Source organism: Eurosta solidaginis, chromosome 5, assembly GCF_040869045.1.
Source record: "Eurosta solidaginis isolate ZX-2024a chromosome 5, ASM4086904v1, whole genome shotgun sequence".
Taxonomy (NCBI): Eukaryota; Metazoa; Arthropoda; class Insecta; order Diptera; family Tephritidae; genus Eurosta; species Eurosta solidaginis.
In genome coordinates, this window is record NC_090323.1 from 194,392,242 (window position 1) to 194,412,046 (window position 19,805).

Here is a 19,805-nt window from a genome sequence, read left to right on the forward strand (position 1 = left end):
CCATAGCTTTTGCGATGTGTATGTATGTAGCTATGTGTGTGTTGGTTGTTGGTGTAAGATAAGTTGCACGTGGCACTTTTCGTAAACTGAAATCAATCTATGTATTCAAACATGTATGTATGTGTGTTTATCTGTACGTGCAAATATCTATATGATGCCAGTTTACACAGTCTAGATCAACAATGGCACCATCAGCCGTCATTTAGTTTCCATAGAATACTCCAATCTGTATCCAAATCGACAATTTTTTGCATATTAAGCAAATTTTTAAAGCTTAGCATAAAGTAAAACGAATAACAACAACTGTGAATGCAATAAAAGGACAAGGCGATATAAATAGCATACTTTCATATATCTTTGTATAGTTAGATTAGGGTGGTCCGAAAATAGATCGTGATTCAGTATGTCTCTATGTATGTATATGGATAGATTAAGTTGTGGCCCAAACCGATAAACCCAGAACAACCAAATTAAGGACAGCCAGTGGAAGCGTTTTAGGGATGGTTATGAGCAATGCTAATGAAAGATGGCGCTCCGGCTATGAAAGTATTTGAAAGCAGGGGAAGAAGAGGACCCTACTCCGCAGGAAGGGCCAGATGGAAAACGATTTTAATTCCCTTGATATGACCAATTGGCGCCAGTTAGCAGAGCGAAGAAACAACTGGCGCGCCTTGTTGGATGGCCATAACCGTTACAAAGGTTAAGCGCTAATTAAAGAAGTAAGTATGAGCAAATATATTTCGAATAATGGTGATCCGAAATTCCATTAAAGTACTTTGTCAACGTGTTTCTGGAACGAAGGTGAATAAAGGCAGCGTTCATAGACGCGAATGCAAGGAAAGTGCCCCCAACATATGTCCGTTTTACATCTAGCTATGCTTTACGACACAAATTCGCTATCGGGAGACGATTCAGAAGAGCCAGCATACAGCATTTAAACTTCAATCACGAAATGGGTACATAAGACTGAGTTATGTACCGCACTCGTGGAGAACTGATCGTGTCATTTTCATAACAAAGGCGGGGAAGATCGGTCATACGCATCACAAAGACTATAGACTACCTTTATATAATTTCAGCTCAAAACCTTTGAGAAGCTGTTAGATTTGTACATAAAGAACAACGTGGATGGAAAACTGCTCTCCGCAACATGCGTACACCAAAGACAAGACGGTTGACACGGCAATGCATAGGATGGTTATAAGCATAAAAGCCCAGGCATATAAGGAGTATGCCATAGCAGTGTTCTTTGACATTGCCGAGGCTTTCAACAATGTCTCTAAACGGACGATCATGGATGGTGCTAGCTACATTGAAGTACATCCAGCCATAACCAAACATATTTGCTGCACGTAAAATTGCGGGACGATGACTTCACAATGGGAGTTGTATGAAGGCCATTAAGTCAGTGGACAGGGTTACGCCGCAAGGCGGGGTACTATCACCTCTGTTGTGGACGCTGGGCATTAACCAACTACTCAGGCGGTTTGATGAGAGACAAGTCAAACAAACGGCATAAGCAGATGACGTTGTCATTGTCACAAATGAGTGGAAAGTGCCTTCCATCAATTAGAACTTTGCAGGATCGGGTGCTTCGAGATATAAATGCATCTAATGTGGGATTGACCGCCAACGCGGAGAAAACGGATATGTTGTTGTTTGCTAAGATGTACAAGGTTACGAATTGGACTAGGCCTAAACTAGGGCGTGACCGTGTAGAAGAAACCTTGTTCCAAATATCGAGGAATCATTCCAGAGAATAAGTTGTAGTGGATGCTCAACGTAAACGCGAGAGTATTTTAACACATGTAATAGAATGCTGGGGTAGACGTGGGATCTATGGCGGTATACAGCCACACAAACGAGAATCTACCTCGAAAAATTAGGTATGCAGGCTATCAGTGCTAAGCAATATGGGAGCAATTAGCAAAAACCCGTCTGCACATTCCACCTGTAGGCCTAGTGTAGAAACACATAGCGCTAACAACTGCAACGAGGTTCAACGCCTCGAGACAACTTGAGCGCAGACCATAAGGCCATAGTAGTATTGCGTCATCAATTACAGCGTACATAGTTCCGTACCTGCGCTTCGAAGGGGCTCTTAGAGCCACACTAGAAGTGAATGGTTGGCGCATTGGTGCATTTAGGCGGACGTGGAGCAGTTGAATCTGCGGAATACTGATCCGGATATAAGGAGATCATACAAGCTTCCACATCATTGAAGCGTTTTTCAGGGGAAGTAGTAGCCGTAACCAAAGCAGTAGAAACACTGGGGGAAACAGCTTAAACTGCAGCCGCATCAACATTTATATTGACAGTAAATTTTCGATAAGTTCCGATAACTTTTCAATAAAAACGATAGCTCCCGTTTCGAAATCTGAAATTTTCCACACCGTCTGAAATTTTAACCGCCTCCATTAGGAACTTAATTTATATTTTATGTCTTCGACCATGGCAGCATCACTTGTGGTGGTGAGAAAAAAAATCGTTCCGTTGCGGACCACCTTAATATACATACATACACACATGGTCGTTTGTGAGGACCATATGCAAGTACATTTGACTACTGGCTTTATTCCCTCACAAAAGCAATAATTGTAGCAGCATTTGCTTTCCACACATATAAAGATAAATATTCGAAAAACGTTTTATAACTTCAAATTGGTATATTGAAAACCGTTACGCCTCAAATGGTCACATTCGGAGAAATGTGCCAAGATTTCATTTCAAATGTAATAAAATGATATATTTAGATATTTTTATCACATCAGAAAACTACGTAATAACAAAAACAACTTACTTGCGTTAAAAGCGTTTATTTAGCAAGGGTGCGACTGCCGACGAGCGTCCGACTGAAGCGGTTTGCAACGCAAAATGTGAAAAAAAATATTTTGGTGAATTTGGCCATAGGTTTTCCAACATAAATGGCCCTGTCATTCGTCGAGGAAAACAAGAAGCCTTTTGGACAGATCTAGAGAACGTATTGCGAAAAACAAAGTTCACTTAGTTTACGTCTACGATCCCTCCGACGTTCCTAAAAAACACATACCTTGACACTGAATGTCATGCTGAACATACTTCGGATGGATATGGCGAATACGGCTTAGTAACTGATTTGGCTTCGTCAAATGGGCTATGTGCTTTCCCACATAGGGCATACTTACCAACCTTGACCTCATCTCAGACAAAACAGACTATTATGTGCCAATAGTTGGCTCCTATGCAAGCTTCAGAATAGTCATTTCCTCGGGGGGTACAACTGAACAGAATATAGGTAACTGCAGTAACCCTAGCCACTTGTGGTCTGCTCCTCTATAGATGGGCCTTAATTCAACTGAGCAAACACTGGGTGGACTGTGGATAGAAAGCGGTCTGTTGGAATTAATGAGTTTTTCACAGCTCAACTAACAATGGTGACTGGGGTTTTGATGGATCACTGATACATGAGCATCCATGCGCCACATATCAACATACTGGAAAGAACCTGTTACTGCAGCTGCATGAAGGATAACGAGGTGTAGGCATGGAGAGACTTCATATTTACCTGTCTAGCTTTTGCCATAACGAGGCGAAAGTATTTTGGTTTCGTTGTCTAGCTAGGGTCTCTGAAGGACTTATCCAGAGTCGAACCGCAACAATTTTAACTTTAACTTCACCAGAAACAAAAAATGTCAGGCCATTTTATAAGAGCTTCGCCGATTTTTTATCGTTTTTTTTATCGAAAACGAAACTACCGTCGATTTATCGGTTTTTTATCGAGATTTTATCGACTTCATACAGATTGTCATTGATTCTATAGTGCAGTTTTATCGGTGTTTCATAACAAACGGATTGTTCATCGCTAAAATATCGGCAACATGTCAGTAATAAATTGGTAACACCCCGATAACAAATCTATAACTTTTCGATGGCAATTCGATAATGAATTGGTAATACTTCGATAATAAATCTATAACTTTTCGATAGCACTCCGATAACAAATCTAAAACTTTTCGATAACACTCTCGTAGCAAATGGAAACACCCCGATAACCTTTCGATAGCAAATCGATTTTTTTTTACCATATTGATACCTTTTCGCCAATTAATCGAAATGATTTTGAAAATAATCCATAAATTTTCTATAAGATGCTGATAACGCATTGCTAACACTTCGACGAAAAATCGATAGGTTTTCGATAATTTTTCGATAAACAATAGAGAGTTTTTCGATGATAAATCGATATCATTTCGCTTATAACCCGATATCTCGTCGTTAACTCGTCGATAGCCTTTGACCAAAACAAATTGATAACTCGTTGAGAACACACCGAGAAAAAACGTTTAGCTCATGGATAACAAACCGCTGATACTTCCATAACAAATTGATAACACACCGTCCGGTTTCGGTACCGGCTTCGGTTTTGACGTCGAATATTTCCTTTTACTTCCCATCCTTTTATTCGCCTGATTTCCTTGCTTTTGGTTTAATCCAGATTATTATCGAAATTGTTATTATACTGCTATCTTTCTTCCTCCTCTTCGTCTGTTTCAATTTTCTTACAATTTACTTATTCTCCTTTGTCATTTCACTTTCTCCTTTATACATCATCAATTTAGTTTTCGGCCTTCGTTCATTTCCATTAACTCATTTGCTGTCTTATTTGGCTCATATCACCTCCACGAAGTACACAGTCCCCACATTAAGCCAAGTTGTAGTGACTACACTTACGCTTACATTTTGTAATCTCCCATACTGCAAACCATTTCTACACACTACCCGAGCGGATAAGAGGGCTTAGAATATACCCGCGGCAGGAATGCCTTTAGTAAGAGGCGATTCAAGGGGTTGTATAACGCAACCCTTTCAAGGGAGGTTGGGTGCCCAACCCTTCGGCGACTCCTCGATTCTCAAAGAACAGGGGTTGGAGGACGAGATGGCCTAGGAGGTTCAATATGGACATACTAAATAACTTCCGAGTTGGTTGGGCTTTTACCTTAATGATGATTGTTACCGAAATGTGCCTGATCTATAACCGGCAAAGGACCACCATCATCGACAAAAATCCTCAAAATTTTCGGGGAGTGGCCTTATCGCTAGAACAACAAAAACAGCAATACATTACGCTTACAATCAGGATTCACATATACGTTGAGCGAAGATCTTTAAAAGTAGGGTTTTGAAAGATAGCGCACTATGACTTAGGCCCTTTTTGTATATGACATACAACACAAATACATGCATACATGTACTATCCTGCACCTTATGTGTATGTGCACACTTTTATTTAAAAGCTCATGAAAGTTTTCGTTGCTTTATGCAATAAGCCCTTTCAAAGCTGCTTGAATTGGAGTAAAATGTATAAAAAAAAAATCAGTGCCTCACCATTTCTTCTGACTATGTGGAAGCAAAGGTCAATGGTTGCGGAAAAATTTCATGATAAAAGTCATGTGCCCTCTCTGTGGATATTACCTTTTGGGCATTCAGGTAAACAAACAAAAAAGAAAACTACAACGTAGTCAGTGTCAGAATTCGTTTTAGAGGTATGGTTCCTTCGGCAAAGTTTCTTATTTTGATCCCTAGAATATGATTTTCACAGAGCAATGGGCGATTTTTTTGCCTCCCCTCAAATCGACCCGGCCTAGTACACACATATGTAGATAAGAATAACTAAATACGTGTCTGGTTAAATTTACTTTAAACATATCTATAGAGTAACACAAACACACATGAGCAAGTATGTAGGTATTAGTAGAGGTAGCAGCCAAGTTTAATGGCCGCCAGACATGTCATTCGTCTAAGGACTAACGACAACACGAAGAATGCCAATGCTACCTTACCAAAAGCAGGGACATAGTGCATTGATGATTTTTTCAAAGGTGGTTCAAAATTAAATCTCAGTAACACACTACACACACATACACACACACACAAGCAATAACGTACATACATAAACATGCAACTAACAATTTCTATGTCAGCATATTCTTTTTTACATGGATGATTTGCCTGTGGTCGCCATTGGAGATTTGTTGCTCAGCTCTAATGAATAGAGCTTAGTCGGTATATGTATGTATGCATGTATTTGTATGTAAATGTGTGCGTGTGTGCAGATTTGGTAAGGTTAGGCGACATGATGTTGTCACCAGATCATCATTGTTTACTCAATCGTGCAAGTTTTTCAATAAAAGTTCAACTTTTTTTCTGTTTGTTTTTGTTGTTTTCGCTGATGGCGGTGCTGGTTAAAGCGTTGACTTTAGCTTATTTTTCTTCTTATTTGCTTGTGCTTTGTTCATGATTTTCTTTGAATGTCAACAACCTTAATTCACAGAAAAGTCTGCGATATTATTATTATTTTTAGATATTAATATTTGTTAGTATAAGTTAATTATAAACATACATGCATAGCTTTGTATATATTTAAAGCTAGGTGAAGGTGTAGAAAATTGAAGGTAACAGAAGGAGTAAGAAAATTTAAATCCCTAACAAGAATAAAGTTCAATTATTTTATACTAAAAAATAAAAAACACACACCTTAATGTCACTTAAATAATAATTTTTATTTTGTAACTTAAATTACAAAAACAATACAAATTGTTTCGACACTCGCGTGGTGCCTTCTTCAGTTGTTTGTGTCAACTAACCATTGTCTATCAGGTGACAAATAAAGCCTAGCAATACTTAACAATAAAAAACAAATAATTTCCAATATTATAATATCATACCGTACAAAAAAGAGTAATAAGAGAATGCGCATTGGCAACGCAACAACAATAAAAAGTAAAACAGAAAATTTAATGCAAGGCTGAAAAAAGACTAGAGTACAGTGGGCCACTATCACGATTAACTGCAACATTTTTATTAACATAGATGTGTAGTGATTCTAAAATATTTAATTTATTTATATTGGATTCTGATACAATTAATTTACAGTCCTCTTCACTTAATGCATGCTTGTTCAATAAAGCGTGCTCCGCGATTCCGCTCCTTGGATCAATATTTTTGATGTATTTGAGATGTTCATTCATCCTAATTCGTACAGTGCGACTCGATTGGCCTATATATTTCGCGCCGCATACCGTTCCATCGTCATTCATTTGTGAGCACGTGACGGAATAAACCCCCGGTTCATCCAAACTGTCACACTTGTCCTTCGTCGATTTAAGCAACGATTTCAATTTAGATTTATTTTTAGGCGCAACGTTTACGTTTACTTTATTAAACAATCTTTTAATATGTTTGAAATAATGCGTATCATAAGTTATGCTACAAAAAACTTGTTTATCTTTTTTACCCACTGTATCGAAAAACGAGCTGCATTCTCTTTTTTCTTTTTTGCTTTTATGTTTGTTTATTAGCTGTAGGATGCTGTTAGGGGAGTAGCCATTATATTGAGCTATGTTTATTATTTTCTCTTTCTCTCTCTTAAATGCGATTTCGTTTAGCGGTACATTTACAAGACGATGAGTCATGGAATTAAAAGCTGCTAACTTGTGGGAGTAGTAGTGATTCGATTCTATGGGGATGAAACGCTCAGTCGATGAAGGTTTTCGATAAATATCGAACTCGATAACTCCATCAGTACCATGTCTTACTTTTAAATCAAGAAAAGGCAGCTCACTATTTACTTCAGATTCATATGTGAACTGAATTTTACTATTTATCGAATTGAATGAGTCAAGCGTGCTATTGATTTTGTCTTTCTCAATAATTACTACACAATCATCGACATAGCGATAGTATACCCGTGGGAACAATGATCTCTGAGTCAATTGTTCTTCGATAGTATTCATAAATAAATTGCATAAAAAGGGGCTTATATTTAACCCCATTGGTAAGCCGTCGATTTGCTCGTAGAATACACCTCTGAATTGGAAAAAGGATTGATTAACGCATAAAACTGCTAGATCAAATAAATATATATATATAAGGCGCATAAACCTGGAAATAAATTTCGCCCTATTATCTCTGGATATACTTCCCCTATTTCCAACATTGCAAGATGGCTGAGTGATTATTTCAACAAACTTAAGAGTTTCGATAATATTTCGATAAAAGACTCATTAGAATTGATTACAAAAATTAAAGATGTTCGGTTAAATTCGAATGAATGTTTTGCGTCATTCGATATCATTTCTTACTTCTCAAGCGTACCAAAAAAAGGGGCCTTGGACGCACTACACATTTGGCTCGACAGACAAAACTTAAATCCGTCGGTCTCCAGTGCTTTATTTGATCTAGCAGTTTTATGCGTTAATCAATCCTTTTTCCAATTCAGAGGTGTATTCTACGAGCAAATCGACGGCTTACCAATGGGGTTAAATATAAGCCCCTTTTTATGCAATTTATTTATGAATACTATCGAAGAACAATTGACTCAGAGATCATTGTTCCCACGGGTATACTATCGCTATGTCGATGATTGTGTAGTAATTATTGAGAAAGACAAAATCAATAGCACGCTTGACTCATTCAATTCGATAAATAGTAAAATTCAGTTCACATATGAATCTGAAGTAAATAGTGAGCTGCCTTTTCTTGATTTAAAAGTAAGACATGGTACTGATGGAGTTATCGAGTTCGATATTTATCGAAAACCTTCATCGACTGAGCGTTTCATCCCCATAGAATCGAATCACTACTACTCCCACAAGTTAGCAGCTTTTAATTCCATGACTCATCGTCTTGTAAATGTACCGCTAAACGAAATCGCATTTAAGAGAGAGAAAGAGAAAATAATAAACATAGCTCAATATAATGGCTACTCCCCTAACAGCATCCTACAGCTAATAAACAAACATAAAAGCAAAAAAGAAAAAAGAGAATGCAGCTCGTTTTTCGATACAGTGGGTAAAAAAGATAAACAAGTTTTTTGTAGCATAACTTATGATACGCATTATTTCAAACATATTAAAAGATTGTTTAATAAAGTAAACGTAAACGTTGCGCCTAAAAATAAATCTAAATTGAAATCGTTGCTTAAATCGACGAAGGACAAGTGTGACAGTTTGGATAAACCGGGGGTTTATTCCGTCACGTGCTCACAAATGAATGACGATGGAACTGTATGCGGCGCGAAATATATAGGCCAATCGAGTCGCACTGTACGAATTAGGATGAATGAACATCTCAAATACATCAAAAATATTGATCCAAGGAGCGGAATCGCGGAGCACGCTTTATTGAACAAGCATGCATTAAGTGAAGAGGACTGTAAATTAATTGTATCAGAATCCAATATAAATAAATTAAATATTTTAGAATCACTACACATCTATGTTAATAAAAATGTTGCAGTTAATCGTGATAGTGGCCCACTGTACTCTAGTCTTTTTTCAGCCTTGCATTAAATTTTCTGTTTTACTTTCTATTGTTGTTGCGTTGCCAACGCACATTCTCTTATTACTCTTTTTTGTACGGTATGATATTATAATATTGGAAATTATTTGTTTTTTATTGTTAAGTATTGCTAGGCTTTATTTGTCACCTGATAGACAATGGTTAGTTGACACAAACAACTGAAGAAGGCACCACGCGAGTGTCGAAACAATTTTTATTGTTTTTGTAATTTAAGTTACAAAATAAAAATTATTATTTAAGTGACATTAGGGTGTGTGTTTTTTATTTTTTAGTATAAAATAATTGAACGTTGTCACTTACCACTCAAAACAAAACATTCAAGAATAAAGTTGTTTGAATTAGCTAGCCTTGCTCGTCATACGTAATATACAGTAGCGAACACGAAAATAGCAGTGGTTAGGTGAGATTGAAATGCCTGACTCGTGAGGACCGCACATATACTTAATGAGTTCATAGTGTTACCAGAAGTTTGCTCAATGACCAAACTGAAAAGCTCTTTCAAAACCCAAGACCACTGCTATTTGCAGCTCCTACATCTGATAGCTTTACCCACTCCTAATAGCTAGAGACTTAGCCTTGCGAACGCAGAGCAAGAGCACAAAACATGCAAGATCGTTTCCTCCTCCTACACCCAATTTCTATATCTGCTATCACCGACAAGCCCTTATTCAAAAGCATGTGACGCCAAAAGGCAATGTCCAGCCAGAATACCTCATCCCCCTCTTTTCAATGATAAGAGTAACTTTGTTAGTCTAATGTTGCAAGACCCACACATGATCTTTGACACACTGCAGCCGGGCGCTTGGTTCCACCCCTTTTTGCTTGGTCGATCATTTTAACTGCTTTTAATCTCGCTCAATCGAATTGCCGTCTACAGAGCAAGCTTCGACGAATACCCACAATTTTAGATGATATAATATGAAATATTATTGCCTTAATTGCTGCTTGGCTGTCAACACAAAAGGTGACAACGCTGCAGTTTAAGCGATTTTCTTCCAGCGTTTCTACTGCTTTAATCACGGCTACTACTTCCGCCTGAAAAACGATACAGTACACTATAGCCGAAATTGCGATTTTAGCGGCAAAAAGTCAATTTTTCAAATTTAAATTTTTGCAATTATTTTGATAGTGTTCAATACCCAACATATTGATAAGAAAAAATTTAAAAAAAATTTACTGTTGGCAACCCTGTTTATGTCCAAACAGCTGGTAATGTTTACAAATTTTTTAGTACGCGTTAATACAAGTGAAGCAGCAGAAATTTTATAAAATTAAAAACTGTTTTTTAATAATATATTCTTGTAAAAAAACTTTGTAAATATGAGTTCTATTACTCGAGGTGAGTAATTTTACTATATACAAATATAGTTTGCTAAATGTTTTTATTTCGTACTTATTTTGGTGGTTTTTTGTATGTATTTTTTTGTGAAATTCTGAAGAGTTTTATCGTTTTTCGTGGAGTAAAACTAAAAATTTTTTGAAGTGTCATTGGAACTATTTACATGTAATTGTTTGTATAAAACTCAAGTTTTATGTCATGGTAAAAGTGTATGCATTTGACTGCTAATGAACGAATTTTTAATACTTTTGTAGAAACACTCAGGTTCAAAAATTCTAAAATATTTGAGTTTTGGTTGAGAAACAACAGGAATGTTTCGAATTACATAAAAGGAAAGATTTCATACGAAATTGACAGTGAATTAAGTAAATTGATATGTACTAAAGCTCGGAACTTATCTAATTTTATTGAACTTAAATGGAATGAACAAACCAGAAATGAGAATGCATTTAGATAATATAATAAGAAATGGTTGAGTCGAGAAACAATTTTTGTAATACCGAAAAAGATTAATACAATTGGGCGACCAAAACTGACGTATGATGATAGCTGCGAAAGAAATAAAAGGAGATTAGCTTCCGAATTAGCTTCCTAGCAAGGAGACAATGCGCAATTATTAGTTCATGCTGCCTCTATATCTGCCAAAAAAATCCCACGCAACAGATTTGAAATTTGTCCTACAACAAGTTGCTTTATCTCCAAATCGGCCATCCAAAATTCGAGAAGTTCTTAATACTAGCCAGTATCACCTGATGAAGATCTAATGTTTGTGTTAGAAAACGGATTAACTAAAAAGGTGTACTCAAATATGCGGCAATTAAACATAAAACACAATTGTAGTATTTATCCGACTTATGATAAAGTTTATAAAAGCAAATTGAAATGTAGACCGGATGAAATCAAAGCGAATGAAAGCTCTGTCGAAGTGTCGTTGCAAAATTTGTTAGACCACACAGCTAAAAGAATTCTTGAATATCAAGATGAAGTATTGTGTACAATGGATGTTGAAGAATCGATCCAAATTTCGAGCTACGGGTTTGATGGTTCTACCAGTCACAGCTTGTTTAAACCAAATTTTGTGGAAAATACTTCGGAAAGTTTCGATCATTCCCTTTTTGTGACATCAGTCATTCCAATAAAAATAATTTCATCAGCAGGGTACACCATTTGGGTAAACCGTACACCTCAGTCAGTACGCTTTTGTAGACCTTTAAAAGTGGAGTTTGTTAAAGAAACAAAAGAGCACATTTTAACTGAAAACCACAACATAAAGAAACAGATTGAGGAGTTGAAACCACTACAATACACACTAAGTAATGGGAAAAAAATTAAAGTAAAATATAATTTATATATGACATTAATAAATGGGAAAGTCTTAAATGTGTTGACAGAAACTAAAAGTGCACAGCAATGTCCCATCTGTCATGCCGGTCCAACGGAATTCGAACTATAAGAAACTTTGATTCTACTAATTTTGAACCGAAGACCGACGCTTTGAAATATGGATTAAGCCCTTTGCATGCGTGGATTCGTAGTTTCGAGTTTGTTTTAAAACTTTCATACAAGCTAGATTTGAAAAAGTGGCAAGTTCGTAGAGCAGAAGAGAAGAGAATCCTGGCAGAAAAGAAACAAAAAATTCAAAAAGAGTTTTTGCTTCAAATGGGGCTTCATGTCGATAAGCCGAAAGCAAATGGCAGCGGCAACACCAACGATGGCAACACAGCTAGAAGAGCATTTTCTTGCACGGACCTTTTAGCATCTATTACTGGTATAAATATTGATTTTTTGAAACATTTACACATAAGCTTAATTGCTATCTTCTCTGAATTTGAAATTGATGCTCAAAGGTTTCGTGATCATTGCATTAAAACCAGTGAAATATTTTTCCAAAACTACGAATGGTACCCTATGTCTGCCACAATACACAAAATATTAGTGCACCGCGCCTCAGTAGCATTCAATATTTTTTTAATAGTGGGCGCGGGTCGCCCATTTTTTCTAAAGTTTTTTTTGTCAGAAGAAGTCCGTTTTCAAAATTTGATGAAGCCAGCTTTTTGGCGACAATTTGGGTTTTGGATATAGGAAAAAGAGGGCGTGGACCGTTCAATTTTTTCTCAAGTTGCTTTTTTGTCCGTGTAACCATTTTGGTGAAGCTAGCTTGCCAGGAAGTACGTTTTGCCACTACTTTGAAAAAAGGGGGCGTGGCCCGCCTATTTTTTTCTCAAATCGATTTTTTTATCATTAGAAGTCTACACACCAAATTTGGTGAAGCTAGCTTGTCGGGAAGTATTTTTTGCCGCTAAAATCGCCATAGTGCAGTGATCTGGCAGCTTGTAGTATCTGGTTATTTTCGAATCTGCATAGTAGACCGCAGACCCTGTTCCTTCCATTACTTTGGAACACATGTATCGGTTCGTCTGCCATTGAGGCACTCTGGAGCCAACTATCCACCTCTAGTGTGGCTCTAAGAACCCCATCGAAGCGGAGATGCAGTATAAGGTAGTCTGTTCGTACAGTATTTGATGGTGCAATACCACTATGGAAGTTTGATGCTTCGCACATCGAACCGCCTGAGCGGTTGGTTGATGACCAGCATCCACTGCAGAGGTGGCAAAACCAATTTCGTTACTTCAAACAGCCCCCACTGCGAAGTTATCTGCCGGGAATTAAGCATGCAGCCGATATATCTGGTTATGGCTGGATGTGCTTCAATGTACTTTAGACCCTGCATGATTGTCTGTTTAGAGACATTGTTGAAAGCCCCAGCAATGTCTAGGAGGACTCCCAGGTAGTAATGCTTATAGTCACGGCTTATTCTATGCGGTGCGTTACCTACCGACTTGCCTTTGGTGTACGCATGTTGTGCTTTGGAGAACAGTTTGTTGTCCATATTGGATTTTATGCAAACATCTATCAGCAGCTCAAAGAATTTGAGAAGAAATATTGTTTGGCTAATAGGCCTGTTGTCTTTGGGATACATATGACTGATCTTCCTTGATTTGGTAGGAAAACTACACAAGCAGTCCCCAAATAGTGGCGTACATTATTCAGTATTCTGCATCCGTCGAGTAATATTGTAAGCGCTCTGCTCGAAATTTCTAGCATGGCAGGAAATATATCATCTGGCCGGACGATTTAATCTTCCTCTCCCATTCGATCTAGACATCGGTCACTAAGCATGGCAATATCCACTCTATGATCGAATTAATAAGGACGCAAAAGTATAGGATAGGCTTTACAAACGCTGTAAATACCCAATAAGAGAGAGAGGGCGATAGACCCCACGTACACCACAGCATTATTTTACATACATAAAGTGTCTTCTACACTCTCTCCTCCACGCTAGGCTTCGACGAAAACTTACTGTTTAGAATGACTGTTACATATTCTGTGCAAGACTTTTCCTGCGGGGTCACTCCTCCTAACTTAGGCCTAGTCCAATTTGGGACAGTGCCCAGATATGTATGTAGCGGTAACCTTAGTATTTCAAAGTTCTTTGCAAATTTTTTTAAATCCAACTACTCAGCTCAGCTCTACAAATTCACAACCACACAATTATCAGTATCTGCTTCACTCGAACAACTCAGTTATTTGTCCAGTTACATTACCCGTTTTACTTTATCTTATGGCTATAAAAGAATCTTTTAAATACGGTCCTGATAGTATTCCTACACGTATACTTATGAGCTTCTTGCCTCAGGGGTTGTGATGGATAGCAAGCTTAGTTCCAACCTTCATATTAATAACGCGCCTCTGGGAGTGCCAGAATAGTTTTTCGAAAGATTTATGGACATCTACGCATTGGCGATGCCATGTGCCGAAGAAGATTTAATGATCAGCCGTACGAAGCTGATAAAACCCTATCAAAAACCAGGACCAATGTTATAAAATAACTCAGTCCTCTTGGCTAGAAGCCTTCTAGGATCTATGCCGCACGCTGCTTCTAGATCTGACGGCTGCATAACTCCTAATATCTGGAGTCTTATCCTGGCAAGCCGCACTTCCTACATCTGCTATCACTGACAAAGCCTACTTTAAAGCCATGTGACGCCAGAAGGCAGTGTCAAATCAGTCCTACTAACCTTATTATTATTATTTTTTTCTAACTATTTATATGCCAGTATTACTTAGCCTACCTTATTTGTGTAACTTAGCTGATGAGTTTAACAGTTCTCTGTAGCTAAGCAGTTTTAGATCTTGACGTTTAACAAATCCTTGCCTTTCAACGGCTGGTTAGAAAAAATAACAAACCCGTTCGTCATGCAGATGTGCCCCTCTTGTCTGTTAGACAGGCTTTGGAGGGTAAAACTGTTGGGATAATTATTATTATTATCTCAATCCACCAAAGAGCGCCCGATCCATCAAAGAGCTATTTCTTAAGGAAAAGCTTTGCTTAAAGGAAAATTACATGGTTTTCTGCAGCCGACTTCGTTTGTGAGAGAAGCTTGCAAGCAACAACCTTCTGCATCTAACAAAAAACTTTCATAAAATTGCTGAATATCATTCGAATACCGGATATTTATTTCACACACCATATAGGAGTATTATCATCAATGGATTTTTTTTTTTGCCATTGTACAAAACTTTTTTCCATATTTTTATTTTTTTTTTCAGCGTACTTGTTTACACCCAGCAGATGTCATTTGCAATTCGTACAATTTTTTACACTCAGCTGAGCAGAGCTCACAGAGTATATTAACTTTGTTCGCATAACGGTAATCCGTAATGGCATAAACTAATCGAGATAGATATAGACTCCTATATATCAAAATGATCTGGGTGAAAAAAGAAATTCATTTAGCCATGTCCGTCCGTCCGTCCGTCTGTAAACACGATAACTTGAGTAAATTTTGGGTATCTTGAAGAAATTTGGTATGTAGGTTCCTGGGCGCTCATCTCAGATCGCTATTTAAAATTAACGAAATCGGACTACAACCACGCCCACTTTTTCGATATCGAAAATTTCGAAAAACCGAAAAAGTGCGATAATTCATTACCAAAGACGGATAAAGCGCTGAAACTTGGTAGGTGCGTTGACCTTATGACGCAAAATAGAAAACTAGAAAAATTGTGGACAATGGGCTTGGCACCGCCCACTTTTAAAAGAAGGTAATTTAAAAGTTTTGCAAGCTGTAATTTGGAAGCCGTTGAAGATATCATGATGAAATTTGGTAGGCACGTTACTCCTATTACTATATGTGTGCTAAATAAAAATTAGCGAAATCGGATGACGAACACGCCCACTTAAAAAAAAAAAATTTTTTAAGTCAAATTTTAACAAAAAATTTAATATCTTTACAGTATAAAAGTAAATTATGTCAACATTCGACTCCAGTGATGATATGGTGCATCAAAATACAAAGATAAAAGAAAATTTCAAAATGGGCGTAACTCCGCCCTTTTTCATTTAATTCGTCTAGAATACTTTTAATGCCGTAAGTTGAACAAAAATTTACCAATCCTTGTGATTTGGTAGGGACATAGATTCTATCAAGATAACTGTTTTCTGTGAAAATGGGCGAAATCGGTTGAAGCCACGCCCAATTTTTATACACAGTCGACCGTCTGTCCTTCCGCTCGGCCGTTAACACGATAACTTGAGCAAAAATCGATATATCTTAACTAAACTTAGTTCACGTACTTATCTGAGGTCACTTTTTCTTGGTATAAAATATGGTCGAAAACCGACTATGACCACGCCCACTTTTCCGATATCGAAAATTACAAAAAATGAAAAAAAATGCCATAATTCTGTACCAAATATGAAAAAAGAGATGAAACATGGTAATTGAATTGGTTTTTTGACGCAAAATATAACTTTCGAAAAAACTTTGTAAAATGGGTGTTTCATCTACCATATTAGGTTGAACTGGCCGGTCCATGAGGACCTCACATAGACTGATTGAGTCCGTAGTGTTATCTACCATATTAAGTAGAAGAAAATGAAAAAGTTCTACAGGGCAAAATCAAAAGCCCTTGGAAGCTTGGCGGGAATATTGTTCGTGGTATGACATAAATAAATAAATTAACGGTACCCGACAGAAGATGTTCTGGGTCACCCTGGTCCACATTTTGGTCGATATCTCGAAAACGCCTTCACATATACAACTAAGGGCTACTCCCTTTTAAAAACCTCATTAATACTTTTAATTTGATACCCATATCGTACAAACACATTCTAGAGTCACCCCTGGTCCACCCTTATTGCGATATCTCGAAAAGGCGTCCACCTATAGAACTAAGGCCCACTACGTTTTAAATAATCATTAACACCTTTCATCTGATACACATGTCATACAAACACATTCCAGGGTTACCCTAGGTTCATTTTGCTAAATGGTGATTTTCCCTTATTTTGTCTCCAAAGCTCTCAGCTGAGTATGTAATGTTCGGTTACACCCGAACTTAGCTTTCCTTACTTGCTTTTTTTTCGTTTTATATCTCATTCATGCAAATAAAATTCATCGATACCAATTTTCATTTAACATTACTGAGCATGTTATATATGTTTTTTTTTTTTTTTGCAATAACGAATTCAATTCGAAATGTGTGTTACTGCTAGGTGTGAGCCAATATATAAAACTACAAATACATAAAAGCAAACAAACTCCGCCACAAAATGCACAACAAACCAGCAGAATGCAGAAAAAAAATTTGATATCCGCATGCTTGATTATGACAATTTTTGTTGAAATCAAACATGTTGTATGCATATGTAATATATTTTTTTTGTTGTAAATGCTAACTCGATATATCATATTCAACATACAAAATCATGCATATTAACATATATGACCACTATAACGGTGTTAAGCTCACGTATACTCATACAACTGGTGGCAACTGTAAATCACGCTTGAATGCTGATGGAATTAAATACATTTGGTATGAGCGTTGAATATGAATTTCATTCAATCTATTCGCAGTTATAAGCAATCAGTGATATGTTGTGCTATGTTGTGCATAATTATGGCATATATTTGCATATAAATTTTTTGCGGACAAAGCGTAATTTCAATCATTTTTTGCTTATCAAAAATCAATCAAGAGGCAATTTATGTATGCATTTGTGTTATGTAGAGGGATGCGAATTTCCATGCGAAAGACGAATAGCTTTATTATTTTTTTTTTTTTTAAAGGAAGAAAATCGGAAACACCCTTCGAAAAACAATTGTTCTAAACGAATGGCGATTTTGAGAGACTTATAACTTGTTTTTGGCGGCCGCCGTGGTGTTGTGTTCGCGTAATCCGCCGATCACACCGAAGTTCCCAAGTGCCCAGACCAAAGCCATATCAAAAAATTTGAAAAAAGTTTTCTAAGCGGTTTCGCCCCTCGGCAGTGATTTGGCAAACACATTTCAAGTGTATTCTATAATGAAAAGCCTTTCATTGAAAACTCATCTGCCTTGCAGATGCTGTACGGAGTCGGCGTAAAACACGCAGGTCCATTCCCGCTAATTTGTATGGAAATAAAATAATTAAAAAAAAATTTTAAGTTAAACGGTTTTATTGAAAACAATACTTACATGAAGTAATAATAATACTAAAAGCTAGAAAATAATTAGGTAGGTCGTAGGTACTAGTCATCACACTCCTCATCAATCTAGGGCGTTGATCAGACAATTAAATAAAAGCGTTGAGTGCGTAAAATTTCTAAAAATGTGAGGCAAGGCATAACCTTATTAAGGTTCAGTTGGTCATATATATGACTATCAATAGAAATTTACGCGTCCAACGCTTTTATTTAATTGTCTGATCAACGCCCTAGATTGATGAGGAGTGTGATGACTAGTACCTACGACCTACCTAATTATTTTCTAGCTTTTAGTATTATTATTACTTCATGTAAGTATTGTTTTCAATAAAACCGTTTAACTAAATTTTTTTTTTTTTAATAATTTTTCTTTTTCCAAGTTTTTAGTCTATATTTAATTGCCTATTATTTCTCATTCTATTGAGCTCATTTAGTGACTCATTATTACAAGGACTTTTTCCTGACAATTTGTTACAATCCAAGTCCTGAGTACATAATCCTTCCAAAGACTTTACTCGACTCTGCGCCACGCATGCTTGTCCCTCCTCCAACTCCAAAATATTTTGATGTCACTTCTACCGGACTATATGTAATATTTGTTCCAAATATGAACCAAATCGGACATCATAGGTCGCTTTCTATTCATGTAGGTACTATGTGTTCCAAATATGGACCAAATCAAATCGGACCACAAATACGATTTTTGGCACATCTCGATCTTTGCGCCACCTAGAGCGATTTTTTGTCATAGGTAGCTTTCTATTCTTCTATGTATTATGTGTTCCAAATATGAGCCAAATCGGACCACAAATACGATTTTTGTGAATATCTCGATCCTTGCTCCACCTAGCGGCGATTTTTTTCTTATTATTGTATTGTCATCGGGTTCTGAACTATACTCCAAGTTTCAAGTCTGTATCTTATCGTGAAGTTATGTAAATAAGTCAACTCAACCTAAATAAAACCGTTTAATAAAAAAGGAGCACGAGGCAAATTGGAGGTGGAACTCGGCCTAAAATCACCCGTATTTTTAAACGGTTTTATTTACCTTGATTTTACAGACCGTTGCAAAAGATTTTATAATTAAAATTTCAGTAACTTCCCTATATGCTACAAGCTTGAAACTTGGAATATAGTTCAGAACCCCATGACAATGCAATAATAAGATAAAAAAAACTCCGATCTCCGTATTTGAGGCCCGATTTGGCAGATATTTGGAACGCACAATACATACACAAATACATACAAGCGTGCTCCGCCTACCACAGCGAGGATCCTGGGTTCACGCCCAGGCCAAAGCAACATCAAAATTTTGGAAACATAGTTTTTCAATTAGAAGAAAATTTTTCTAAGCGGGGTCATCCCTCAGCAGTGTTTAGCAAGCACTCCGAGTGTATTTCTGCCATGAAAAGCTCCCAGTGAAAATCCATCTGCCGTGCAGATGCCGTTTGGGGTCGGCATAAAACAAGTAGGTCCTGTCCCGCCAATTTGTAGGAAAAATTAAAAGGAGCACGACGCAAATTGGAAGAGAAGCTCGGCCTAAAATCTCTTCGGAGGTTATCGCGTCTAACATTCCAATACATACATGTATAG

General features: G+C 37.1%; 1 protein-coding gene and 1 pseudogene across 1 annotated transcript in view; both read left to right on the forward strand.

Annotated features, from left to right (window-relative positions):
- The window catches only part of LOC137252021 (uncharacterized), a 490,237-nt gene that overhangs the window by 51,864 nt on the left and 418,568 nt on the right, over positions 1 to 19,805 (forward strand). The window lies entirely within an intron of this gene.
- On the forward strand, positions 10,660 to 12,131 carry LOC137254358 (uncharacterized; annotated as a pseudogene).